General features: G+C 48.0%; 1 long non-coding RNA gene across 1 annotated transcript; it reads right to left on the bottom strand.

The window, feature by feature from the left end:
* Positions 1 to 3,702: 3,702 nt before the first annotated feature.
* Positions 3,703 to 10,977, bottom strand: LOC135302043 (uncharacterized). Its single transcript, XR_010363726.1, has 3 exons — positions 10,766 to 10,977; positions 7,886 to 7,976; positions 3,703 to 6,114 (listed from the first exon to the last, which is right to left on the bottom strand). It is a non-coding gene; the product is annotated as an uncharacterized LOC135302043 (long non-coding RNA).
* Positions 10,978 to 11,899: the final 922 nt, after the last annotated feature.

Raw genomic sequence — 11,899 nt, 5'->3', positions numbered from 1 at the left:
CAATGGTGCTTAAAGGCCATTTATTTTTCCATTCTGGGAGGGAGATTTTGCTGCTTATATATCAATATGATGGCTTGCAGTGTTCTGGCAAGCTGGGGAAAGAAGATAAGAATGAAAAAAATGCTGCATTTCATGACCCAGTGGCTTATGCTCTGTGTGCTTCACTGTGGACATTTAACAATCAGGAGAGAAGCTCTTCTATGCCCCTTAAAATATCCACATCTTTAATGTAAATGAATCAGAACCATTTTTCCATGGTTGGGTCATGCGACTCTGGAGTCAGAGGGGATAACAGTGGGGATATTGTATAAATGGATGAAAAGAGCAAGCCCTGACACTGGAGCAGACACTTGGTGCAGAGAGATGTAATAAAGAAATGCCTAACTAGTCTCATGTGCTTAATTTCTGTGTTACATTTGGTTATCTTCTGAATGTCACTGACATGAGAGGTGACATGTGCAGGTCAGCAGGTGCTGAGCCCAGGGTTGGGAGCTGGATCCATTCATCCATGCCACTACCTTGCTGGGTGATTTTAGGTACATCTTTCCCCTCTTTGTTTCCATTGTAGCTTTTCTCTCTCACCCAGCCATACCACAAGTGCTTTGGGGCAGAGATCATCTGTCCCTCTGTGGTTACTCAGTGTCTGGGACCATGGGGATTTGCTCTTCTCTCTTGTTATTTCTTTAGCATAATTTTTATGAGAGGCCTGACTCATTCAAACTCTTGAATCAGGGATGGGGTTTAGGCTGGTGCATCTGCCTAAGGAGAAATAGGACGTGCCTTGCAGCTGTCCTTCCTTACAGACCCGAGGCTGCCTGTCCAGCCCAGGCCAGGTTCACTGCTCCTGGTTAAGGCTGGGCAGGCTGGGTTGGGGTTTGATGGTCTCTCCATGTGGTCAGGACCCATCCCTCTGGCAGGATGTGCCAGACATCAGTTTGCTGTTTGCACCAGGGGCGCTCTGTCAGTGCTGGGCGCTACAGAGCAAACCCAGAAATGCTGTGGAGGGAAGGACCCCCCTCGATCCCACTGCTCCTGGGTGGAGGTGACACTTGCCCCAAACACAGTTTGGCCCTTTTATCTGGCCAGGGAGATATCATAAGGAATGGAAATACAGTAATCAAAATACAAAATTCAGACAAATGTCACTCTTGGAGAAGCGAGTGGTGGACCCCAGTGGTTCAGAACAGGTGGTTTGCCTTGCTTGGTATCCCATCCCACACCCCAAAGAGCTGCTGATCCTGCAGCTCCCTGCAGGGCTCTCTGTGCTTTCAGGAGCTTGCTGGGTCCCTTAAGAAGGGCAAAGCATTTTTGTTCAAGGTCATGCTTTCAGTGTGACAGCGGGAGAAGCTGTGTGTAAATGAAAGGTTTGCATAAAAAATGAGAAAGGTACAGCTAGACTGGAAAAGATTTTTTTTTTCCCTGGGCGTGTCACTAGCATTTCACAAAGGTAATTTCATGTTTGCGGCAATGAGTGTGGCAGGGCCAAATTCAGGGGACATCTGGGGCCAGCTCCTTCTGCCAGTGATAGGTAAGAGGCCGTGAAGTGCCCTGGTGGTATTATGGAGCTGTGTGAGAATTTTCTCTGTGCTCTCTGTGGATTTCATGCTCTCAGTGTGTGTGGCTGAGATGCACAGGCAGCCTCCAGCATACTGATGAGCCCCTGACATTAGTATTCAGTGCAAAAAGCCAGAGCTGTTAGACAGGAGTGATGGTGTGAAGGGGAGAACTGATAATTGATTAGGCTGTATTATAATATTGACAGCCCCGACCCAACTCCCTCGCAAAGGACATTTAACAAGTACCAATTTAGAGCCTCAGCACCACAAATAAGTCACTGTGGAGGACATGTGTGTTTTGGGTGCTGGGTTTGTCCCTGGGGAATTTGCAGAGAGGGAAATACACGATTGACAAGGGGTTAGAAAAGTCAAGTGACCGGCTCCTCTGTCAGTCTGCACACACATGTTTTTTATCAGCAGGGCACATAGAACCTGGCACAGCACTTGGCATGAGGTTAACTTCAAATTAGGCTCAGGCTAAGGTGCTTTTGTTGAAGAGAGCCCTAAGTACATGATCACATGCAGCACTTTGGGCCAAGAGTGCAAAGGGACCGCTGGCAGTGTGATGCATTCCAGATGTTTCAGCTGAAGGTGAAATTTCCCCTTTGCCCTCAGGATTTGGGTTAAATTTTTGGGGTTGGGGTTGCCCAAGGTGTTTGATATAGGGGCAGGTGCAGCGTGCAGACTGAAGGTTACTGTGCAGGAGTGCCCTGCAGCTGTGGGAGCCACAAACAGATTTCATGGGTAAATTAATTCAAACAGGTAAATGACTTTGCTCTGGTTTGTTGTGTTTAACCTTTGCTGCAGTCGATGGTTTATCTAGACCTCTGGATAAACAGCAGAAAAACCCAGAGGCTAAACCAATGTGATGGTTTTTTGTCTAGTTTTCAAACAGAGCTGATTTATAGTGGGCACAAAAATATGAGCAAGTGGTTAGGCTTTTTAAAAATAAATTAAAGACAACATCAGGAATGAATGGAGCATGTGACTGAGCCAACTTTTTTCTTGAGTACTTTTTTATGAGAACAATAGTGAGGAACAGCCTCTGATTTTATGATTAGCTGAGAATGGTTGTGAACACTTCCTTGACACCAAAGGCAAATGTGAAGCATCATGAATTAATATTTGCAAGGCAGCATTTTGAGGTCTCTGAGCTCAGCAGACCTGTAATAAAGCAAGGAGCAGAGATCATTACTTTTGTTTGCAAAGCTCGGGGTAGGCAGTGGCTGGGGACCAATCTCTAAAATTATCTGGTTGCTGTGGATGTAACTGGGGGGCAGGCAGGGGGTTCCAGCAGGGTGGATTCCCTCCCTGTTAGGGAAGCAGGAGATGGGGACAGATGAGCTGGAGATATCCATCACGTGCAGCAGACACCTCTGACAGTGACCTGCACTGCAGCAATTTTCTCTTGGCCAGGTGATTATTACTTGTCAGTGGCAGCTGTTCCCTGCAGGACCCCAGTTAACAATTACTGGAGGGAGTTATGCCCAGCATCGATTATTTTATTAGCTCCCTGATGAATCATCTGTGTCAGCCATCTGAGCCTTATCTACCAGCCTCTGGTGCAAGTCAGGGAGCCTTGGCCAGCACCACGTTGGCTACTGTGGCTTCCCAAGAGGCAGGGGGATCCTCTGGGTCACCTTCTGCCTTGTTCTGGGGGGAGCCCTCATCCCCCTGCCCACCCCAGGGTGTTTGTGTCTGCCTCATCTGGCTCTGTCTTTACAGCCACCACACAAGTGCCAGGTGAGAGCAGAGGGCTTTGAAGGGCTGTCCCACCAGCCCAAACAGATGGCACAGCAGAGCTGTGCCCCAGCCTCTGACAGCAAACACCAGGGCCCAGTGTTCTCAGGGCTCCAAGAAAATAGATGGGTGACCCACAGGCAGCTGCAGAAAATGTTCTCCAGACTGAGCTTCTCCAATGGATTTAAAAGAAAGATATAAACCCCTCGCAAAAAAAAAAAACAAACCCAAAAAACAACAACAACAACAAAAAACAAAACAAAAAAAAGAACAAAACAAACAAACAAACAAAAAACAAAACAAGAAAATTTTAAAAAGGACTAGATATTAACTTTTGTTTAATGATGAGCAGTTCCTGTGGGGAGTGATGACACAGCAGAGGAGATGGTCTGGAAGCAGTCAATGAATATTGCAGCTCTTGGTTTGCCTTATTTTTAACCCAAGCTCTGCAGGATCTTGGGGCCTCCCTGTTCAGCACTGCTGCTCCTAATCAGTGCCCTCAAACATAAAGGGAAAATGAAGTAGAAATGCTACCAGGTGAAGTCATTCCCACTTGGTCCTGGAAGGATAAAGCTTGTTGATCTGCAAGAGAGCTGGAGAGGGACTTTTGACAAAGGAAGGGGGTGACAGGACAAGGGGGAATGGCTTCAAACTGACAGAGGTCAGGGTTAGATGGATTTTGTGAAGAAATTCTTCCCTGTGAGGGCAGTGAGGTCCTGGCAGAGCATGCTCAGAGAAGCTGTGGCTGCCACATCCCTGGCAGTGCTCCAGGCCAGCTTGGATGGGCCTTGGAGCAACCTGGGATAGAGGAAGATGCCTCTGCCCATGGCAGGGAGTTGGAACTGGCTGATCTTTTTGAAGTCTCTTCCAACCCAAACCATTCTATGATTCCATGATGTGTGAAACATGGTGACTTTTTGAGCCAGTGTCCACAGCCCTTGTGCAGCTTCAGCTGAAGCAGCTGGAGAAGGCAGCAGGCTCTTGCTGAGCACATCCTCTTGGTGCCCACCTCCTTTGGCAAACACCAAATCTTCACAGGATCACCACCCTGCCTTGCTGTGGCTGCTGTGGATTTGGGAATGATGGTATAAACTGCTCTGGCCCTTGATGGATACAGGATAAGCCAGTGCCTGGCACCAGGTCTAAGGAGTAGAAACCTGAAGGCAGCATCCAGATGGGAGGATTTCCAGCTTGATTCAGACACTGCAGTTGGTTTGTCCACATTTGGCTCAGTCTCAGTGTAACACAGCTCTTCAGAACAGAGAGGAAAGATCCAACAGAGTGAAAATCTTTGAAACAGGGGAAAAAGAGCAAAAACATAGCCTAGGGAGCCTGTCTAAAGAAAACAAACAAAAGGCAGAGAGGAAATGGGAAGCAGTGGATGGTATGTTACATAGTGTACAAGCCAACAAGCAATATCTGCAGGTCATCCATTCCTCCAAGCCTTGGAGAGGACAGAGGTCCCTGGCATAAATTACAGCCTTCCCTCTCCCCCCAGCCTCTATTATTTTGTCTCCAAATGCCCAGCAACAGCAGTGACAAAAATAGTTTGCAAAGTCTGACAAAAAACTCCATTTCCCAAAGTTTTGCCAAGCCTTATTTCATGTCTCAAGTGCTCTGGCTGTTCCTCCTCAGCCCAGCCCTGACCTTCTGGCTGCTCTGTCCCTGCCTGATCTGATGGAGAGGTAGAAACACTCTGCATTAACCAGCACCCTGCCAGCCCTTCAAAGCCCTCTTCCTAGCTGTTCCCCTCAATTTTTATTTTTGATTCTTTTCCTGAATGCCTTGCTTTTAAAATGAGATTTTCTTTGGTTTGTAATACTTCGCACTTCATATTTCCTTCATGGCTGGAGGGCTGTGGAAAGGGAGCAGCAGGGGGGTGTTGAAAGCAGCCTCTGAAGGGATGTCCTCAGCCTTTTTTGGGCAGCCCAGCAGCAGGGAGGGCTCACTCTTGGCATTTAGTGAGTGCCTCGGGCTCCCACCCTGGCACAGGGATGTGGCACGGAGCAGATTCAGCTCCTTCAGTCATTCTTCATGTTACAGACAACAGATTAAATTGTCTACAGCATAGCAATTATCTTAATAAAGACAATTTCAGCTTTGCTGGGGTTACTGAGAAGAGCCCACAGACAAAAAGAATATTTGGCAGCGACTCATTCTTGCAGATCATTTCTGGGAGTATTTATTTACTTGCCGAGCACTGGGATGGGAGTTGCAAAGCGGAAAACTCTGAGATGCAGTGGGTAAATCAGGGGAATAAACAGACACCCTCCCTGCTTTCCACTGCGGCTGATTATGCAGCTTTTTGCTATGCTTGCTCCCCCTGCAGCTTTTTTTGCTTAATTTTTTTTCCTTTTTATTATTATTTTTTTCCTTTCCTTGGCATTTTGCTGACAGAGGAAACTACTGTCAGGCCACCTTGGGTTCCACGCCGCCGCGCTGGCTCGTGCAGCAGTGACACAGATGGAGAGGGGACACTTTGCTGCTGCATCAGGTGGGCTGGGCTTGTCTGCCAGCACTGGAGATCTAAGGAGACACTCTCAGCATAATCTCAGAGCTAAGGACAGGCAGAGGATCTGCCCCAGAGCATGTGGTCTCTGATGGTAGTGAGGACAGGTCTTAGGAGCTGTTGCTTTGTTTGCTGCCTCCACTTCATTTTTGGCTCTTTTCTGCCAAGGACACCACTGTTCATCCTGTGGAGCATGAAGAACTTAATGAAAGCTTCTTGTCAGATTTCCCCATGATTTGCTTGGATTTAGCCCATTTTCTTCTTCTTAGAAGGACACAAGTGGGGAGAGGTGTATCTCCTGCACACCTGCTGGAGGAGACATGGAGAAGACAGATCAAGAGACAGAGTCCAGCCAAGCCTATGTACAGAGAAGGGAAGACGTGATTTAAAAGAGAATAATGGAATCATTAAGACCGGAAAGGACATCTAAGATCATTGAGTCCAACCACTAACCTAACACTGCCAGGGGCACCACTAAACCATGTCCCAAAGAACCACATCTACACTCTTTTTGAGCATTTCCAAGGACAGTTGTTCCACCATTCCCTGGACAGGCTGTTCCAGTGCTTCAACAACCTTTCAGTAAAGAAATTTTTCCTAATATCCAATTGAGGTCTTCATTGGCATCTGCTGGGTTTATTCTTTCTCTCCTGGAAGTATTCAGAGTCCAGAACTGGGGATGATGTGTCCTGAGTTGCTCAGACAAGTTAGACCAACACTCTGCCACAGGAGCTGTGTGCAGGCTGTGTGCAAGGCTTTTGGGACAATGGGGGAAAAAACTTCTTTGAAAGCAAGCAGGCAGTTATGTGACTAATGAGCCCAAAGTCTGCTGAACTGCCTGGCATCCCTTCCTGTAACAGCCTGGCATCTCTTACTGTAACAGACTGCAAATCATTATCGGTATTTTTAGGTCCCTGACAGCTCTAACAACCTGGCTAGAGCTGCTTAAGTCAATACTGAAAATGGGGATCAAGTTCTTTAGTCACACCAACACAATTCATCCTACCTGATCTACCCAGGCACAGTCAAGCCTTTAGCTGCAGCAGCTGCTCAGGGCTGACTGTATGGCTGGGGCAGAAGGACACAAGGACAGAAGGTGATTTTCCTCTTCCCAGGAGGTGTATCCAGGTCAGGATTGACACATGAACTGCTGGAGAGCCTTTTCTCTGTCCTTTGTGAAGCAGCCTTGAAGACTTTAGCTGTCTCTAAGTGGGGTGTGGGTTTAAGGCTTGCAGCTTGTAGGTGGATAAAATTAGATAAAGAGAACCTTCCACACAGATACTGCTACAAGATTTACCCTGTGTTTTTAAATAGTTCTGTATAAATAATGCTGGGGAATGACACAACCCAGGTCTGCAAGGCATTAGCACTCTTGGGCACGCTGCACATTTCACATGGAATGCTGTTAGCAGCAGGGAAAAGGCCAAGCCAGACCTTCACATCTAAGCATGCTCAAGTTGCAGAAAAATCTGGATCTGGAGGAGGATCTGAAGTTTCCTTCTGACCTCTATCTTCACAAGGAGCCAAACCACTCTGTCTAGCATTGCTGAGCCTATAGTTCCCTAACTATTTCAATCCAGCTGCTTCAACCCTGGGTCCACCTCAGCCACGAATAGCTCCAGATGAGGAATTCTGATCTTTACGAATATGCAACTCACAGTCCTTGTGCAGGGCTCTCCTAGACCTCATCTCCTATACCTGGGATCCAACAGAGAACAATCTGGCTTCTAGTACACCTTGGATTATATTTATAAAACAGATGTGGTGCAAAGTGTCCATACAAAGATATTATCTGGCAGAACAACCCCAGCAGCATCAACATCTGCTGGGGAGATGCTGCATGGAGGGAATGGGCATCTGTTGCTGTATTGCTGTGCCTTCCTCAGCCAGCACCCTTCCTCTGAGAGATGGTAATGGCATGTTTCACCCCTCACAAGTAAATCGCATTTGTTAATAATAATTAATAACAATAATAAATACATTTCATTCACTGTAATGAACTCATTTCACTTTGCAGGCAGGCGACACTTGAGGGTGTGTGATTACTACAAGTGCTTGGACACAGGGTATATCTTCTTACCATGCCCTTGGAGGATCCAAGTGCAGCCCACTTTATTCCCAGCTGTTTGTGCACACCATGGATCCCAGGGACAGCACATGGAAGTTTTCACCTGTAAAAGTTTTCACCTGTAAAATTTTTCACCCACACCCCAGGTGGTGAGCAGTACCTCTCACCCAGGTTGTTCTTGTAGATGTCTCTGCTCCTTCCATGGTATCAGTTTTGCATCACCCTGAAAATATTTCTCTCCCCATTTTTTCCCTGGTGTTTCAAGTGCTTTTAGGTTTTTTAGGTTTGCTTTTTGAGGGGTCTGGCTCTACAAACCATGAGAGATTGCACTGCTGGTGGCTGAGCCATCCCATGTGGCAAAGCGCTGATGCACAAGTACACACGAGTTTGCATTTTATATTGGTATTAGTAAATCCTTGCTGATAATCTCATATTTTTCCCAACTGCTACAGGCTGACAGGAGGTGGGAAAGGCCTGGAGCAAAGGAAAAAATATTGTCCCTCCTTGTGAAAGGTCTTCAGGGACTGAGGGGGAATACCAGGGGAAGGCGAGTGGCTGTGGTGCAGCTGGAGCCTGCCCAGGGGAGGAGATGGGACAGGTTTGCTGATTTATTGGGGTCTGAGCATGAATTTTGCAACACTGGTGCTGTGCCAAAGGCAAGAAACCTCCCAGCCCTGGGCTGCTGCTCTGGCAGGTGTGTCAGGTAACACTTACACCTACACAAATACACACACACACTTTTCAGCAAGGCTGTGCTCCTTCTTGGAGCACTGGTGTAGGACCACAGAGGTTTTCCCTTTTTAGAGTCATGGGGTAAAGACTTTTTGGCGTAACATGACTGTCCTGAGAGGAAGAGGAGGTAACAGAAGAGTGAGTTTGCCATCTGTCCCTGCAGTTATTTAACACAAGAGTGTCTGTAAATGCAGAGAGCAAAAATAGACTGAGGAAATTGCAATGTGCTCCACACTGTAAATCTAGGGCTGCTCCTCTGTTCCTCTGCATACAGCCAGGGTCAAATCCTTCTCCTTGCTGCTTTCCTTTAATTTAATATTCCTTGCAATAGGCTGTTCCCCTTAATGTGCCTAATGTAAAACATGCTTGTTTGCTGACTGTGGCAGGAGTCTCTGGCTCAGGCTGCCCTGCACGTCGCCGTGCAGTCTGATGCTGGGGAGGGTAATGACTCTGGGAAGTTTGACACTGAAAATGACATATTGGGAGTATTTACTGGGCAGAGCAAGGGAGAGGAATTGTTTTCTTGTCAATGACTAGATCTGGGCTGGCTCGAAACACAGAGTAACACTTGCTATTAGACTGGAGGATGCTAATTTTTCGGAAACAAAAGTGGATCCTTTCCTAGATGGCTGCATTCACAGACATATTTGTGCTCCCTTTTAATAAAGTCAAAGCAAGTATGTCTGCCCCGTGCTGAAAGCCCGGGCCTTTTTCCCAAACACAGGCTCACAACCCCAAGCAGGGTTTGTAGGGAGCACAACAGGATCCCACTGGCAGGGTGGGGGGCTCCCCCCTGCAAGTTTCAAACTGGAATCCTGGTCCCCAGGGCAGAGGTTGTCTTTGGAAGGGGCAAGCAGTGTTTCCAGACACAGCAGAATGAACTCATCTGTCATTGTCATTTTTTAATTGTTTTCTGAGGTTTACTGCTGGTCTTTTAATAGGGTGCGATGCAGACCTTGCTGCTGTGCTGCGGGTGGCATGTGTCCCTGGTCCCCTGCTGTCTCTGCACAGTGGCAGGGGACAGGCTGGGGACAGGCTGGGGACAGGACACGTCAGAAATCTCCACCCTTGACTAGCCCTGAGGGAAATGTCCCTGCTCCTCATGGCAATGAACTGCAATGCAGGGACTCTCCCCTTGGGCTGTGGTGTCACAGCTACATAAACACTCTCTTAAAGACCATCTTTCCTCTTTCCAGCTGCTCACTTCTGACTTTTTTTTGTCATTCTAGTGGATTGCGGAGGTCTTCCAGGTGCTAAAACCTCTCTTTCTTCTGTTTTTTTTCCCCTGCTAAATGAGGCTTTCCTCCCAAACCACATCAATTCCCAGGCACCCTGCAGCGGGCAGGGTGTGCAGCTGAAGCAGTCCTGCATGTGAGACCTCAGCTTTAATGCCCTTCTCTCTTTCCTGCCTATAGCAGAACTGGGGGATTCTCAGACACCCTTGTAAAGAGTTCACACGCCTGCAAGATTTGAATTTGCAGTCAGTGGAGCTGGATGCAGCCATGGTGGGAATAACGAGAAGTGGACACCTGCCAGTCCTGAGGTGGGATCACAGCCCTGCAGCATCCCAGAAAAGCAAAGGTGAGCTTTAGAGTCACATAAGACTTGGTTAGTACAGGACCCTTTTACTTTCCTTTGGTTTTAGGCTTCCAAGACAGATTTAGCTCAAGTTTTCTGATTTTCTTCCTGACAATGTGCTTCTCTTATCAATTCCTGTAACTGCAGGGTTCAGAGATTTAATATATGCACTGAATCCCTCTCCCTCCCAAAACTGGGTCTGACGAGGAACGACAGCGCCTGGCAAGGACGAGCAGCAATTCCCATTCTCAATTCCCTTTGCAGCCAGGGCAGGGCACGGTAAGATGCCATTTACCCAGCGGGTCCCCTTCTTTACACTCCATCAGAGGGGCTGCCCTCAGCCAAAACACACGCAGGGCTTTCCAGGGACTAATGGCACCTCCCAGTAATCCCCCTGGCCCCGGCAGGAGCCGACTTCAAAGAGCCCACGAAGCTTATGCAGGTCAGCAAGGAGCTCTTATGAGGGAACTGCTGCCCTGCTAATGACATCCTCGCCTCGCAGCCTGTCCCTGCCCCAGCAGCCTTCTGCCGCTGCCTGCCAGCCATTTCCGACCCTTTGCTTATTGCCCATCACGTCCTCACCTCCTTGTTAACTGCCTGACAGCTTGTCTCTTTGCTCTGCGGCTCCTTGTCCCTTCCCTGTCTGTCTGTCTGTCTCTGGTGGCCTCAGAGGTGTCCTCTCCTCTCTGGCAGGGCACTGCTGCACCCCAGAACACAGCGACCCTGCCTGGAGTGCATCTTCCTTCCTTCCTTCCTTCCTTCCTTCCTTCCTTCCTTCCTTCCTTCCTTCCTTCCTTCCTTCCTTCCTTCCTTCCTTCCTTCCTTCCTTCCTTCCTTCCTTCCTTCCTTCCTTCCTTCCTTCCTTCCTTCCTTCCTTCCTTCCTTCCTTCCTTCCTTCCTTCCTTCCTTCCTTCCTTCCTTCCTTCCTTCCTTCCTTCCTTCCTTCCTTCCTTCCTTCCTTCCTTCCTTCCTTCCTTCCTTCCTTCCTTCCTTCCTTCCTTCCTTCCTTCCTTCCTTCCTTCCTTCCTCCCTCCCTCCCTCCCTCCCTCCCTCCCTCCCTTCCTTCCTTCCTCTTTTTTTTTTCCTCTGTTTTAGCTATTGCAACAGCATGGTGGGAGGGAAGTTTCTGAGCATGTGATCCCTTCCTTAGGTCTGAAACAGAAACACTTCAGAAACACACCTGGAGGTTCAGCAGGATGGGGAAGCTGCTGGATTTTACTTTATGTGAATTGGGAGAAGACTGGAGCTGTGTGGGGAGCAGCTCCTTTCTTCACTGAAAGGGTGATCAGGCATTGCAAGAGGTTGCCCAGGGAAGTGGTGGAACTCTCATACCTAGAAATATTAAAAAAATGTGTGGATGTGATGCTGATGCTGGGTGATGTTGCACTCACTGATCTGAGTGACTCCATGGCTCTATGATTCCTGCAGCAATCACACCTCAACCTGATCTCCACCTTCAGCTGGGAATGACAGAACATGTTTCCCCATGTCCCTTTTTTATTTTTATTTTTTTAAATTTATTTTTTTAACAGTATCTGCAGGCCTGAAAACACCCAGCACGTGCTGAGTGATCAGAAGAATTACCAACACATCCACTAGGACCAATGTGCTCTGGTGGGAAGACCCTGCTGACTTGAGGCATTTGGGGCTTGTCCTAGAGCCCTGGAAGCAGTGCTGCTGGCTTTGGTGAGCTGATGGATGATGCTCCAGCCCCAG

Source organism: Passer domesticus, chromosome 6 (genome assembly GCF_036417665.1).
Source record: "Passer domesticus isolate bPasDom1 chromosome 6, bPasDom1.hap1, whole genome shotgun sequence".
NCBI classification, from domain to species: domain Eukaryota; kingdom Metazoa; phylum Chordata; class Aves; order Passeriformes; family Passeridae; genus Passer; species Passer domesticus.
The sequence above is the reverse complement of the archived record's forward strand: the minus strand, read 5'-3'. Positions and strand labels throughout refer to the sequence as shown.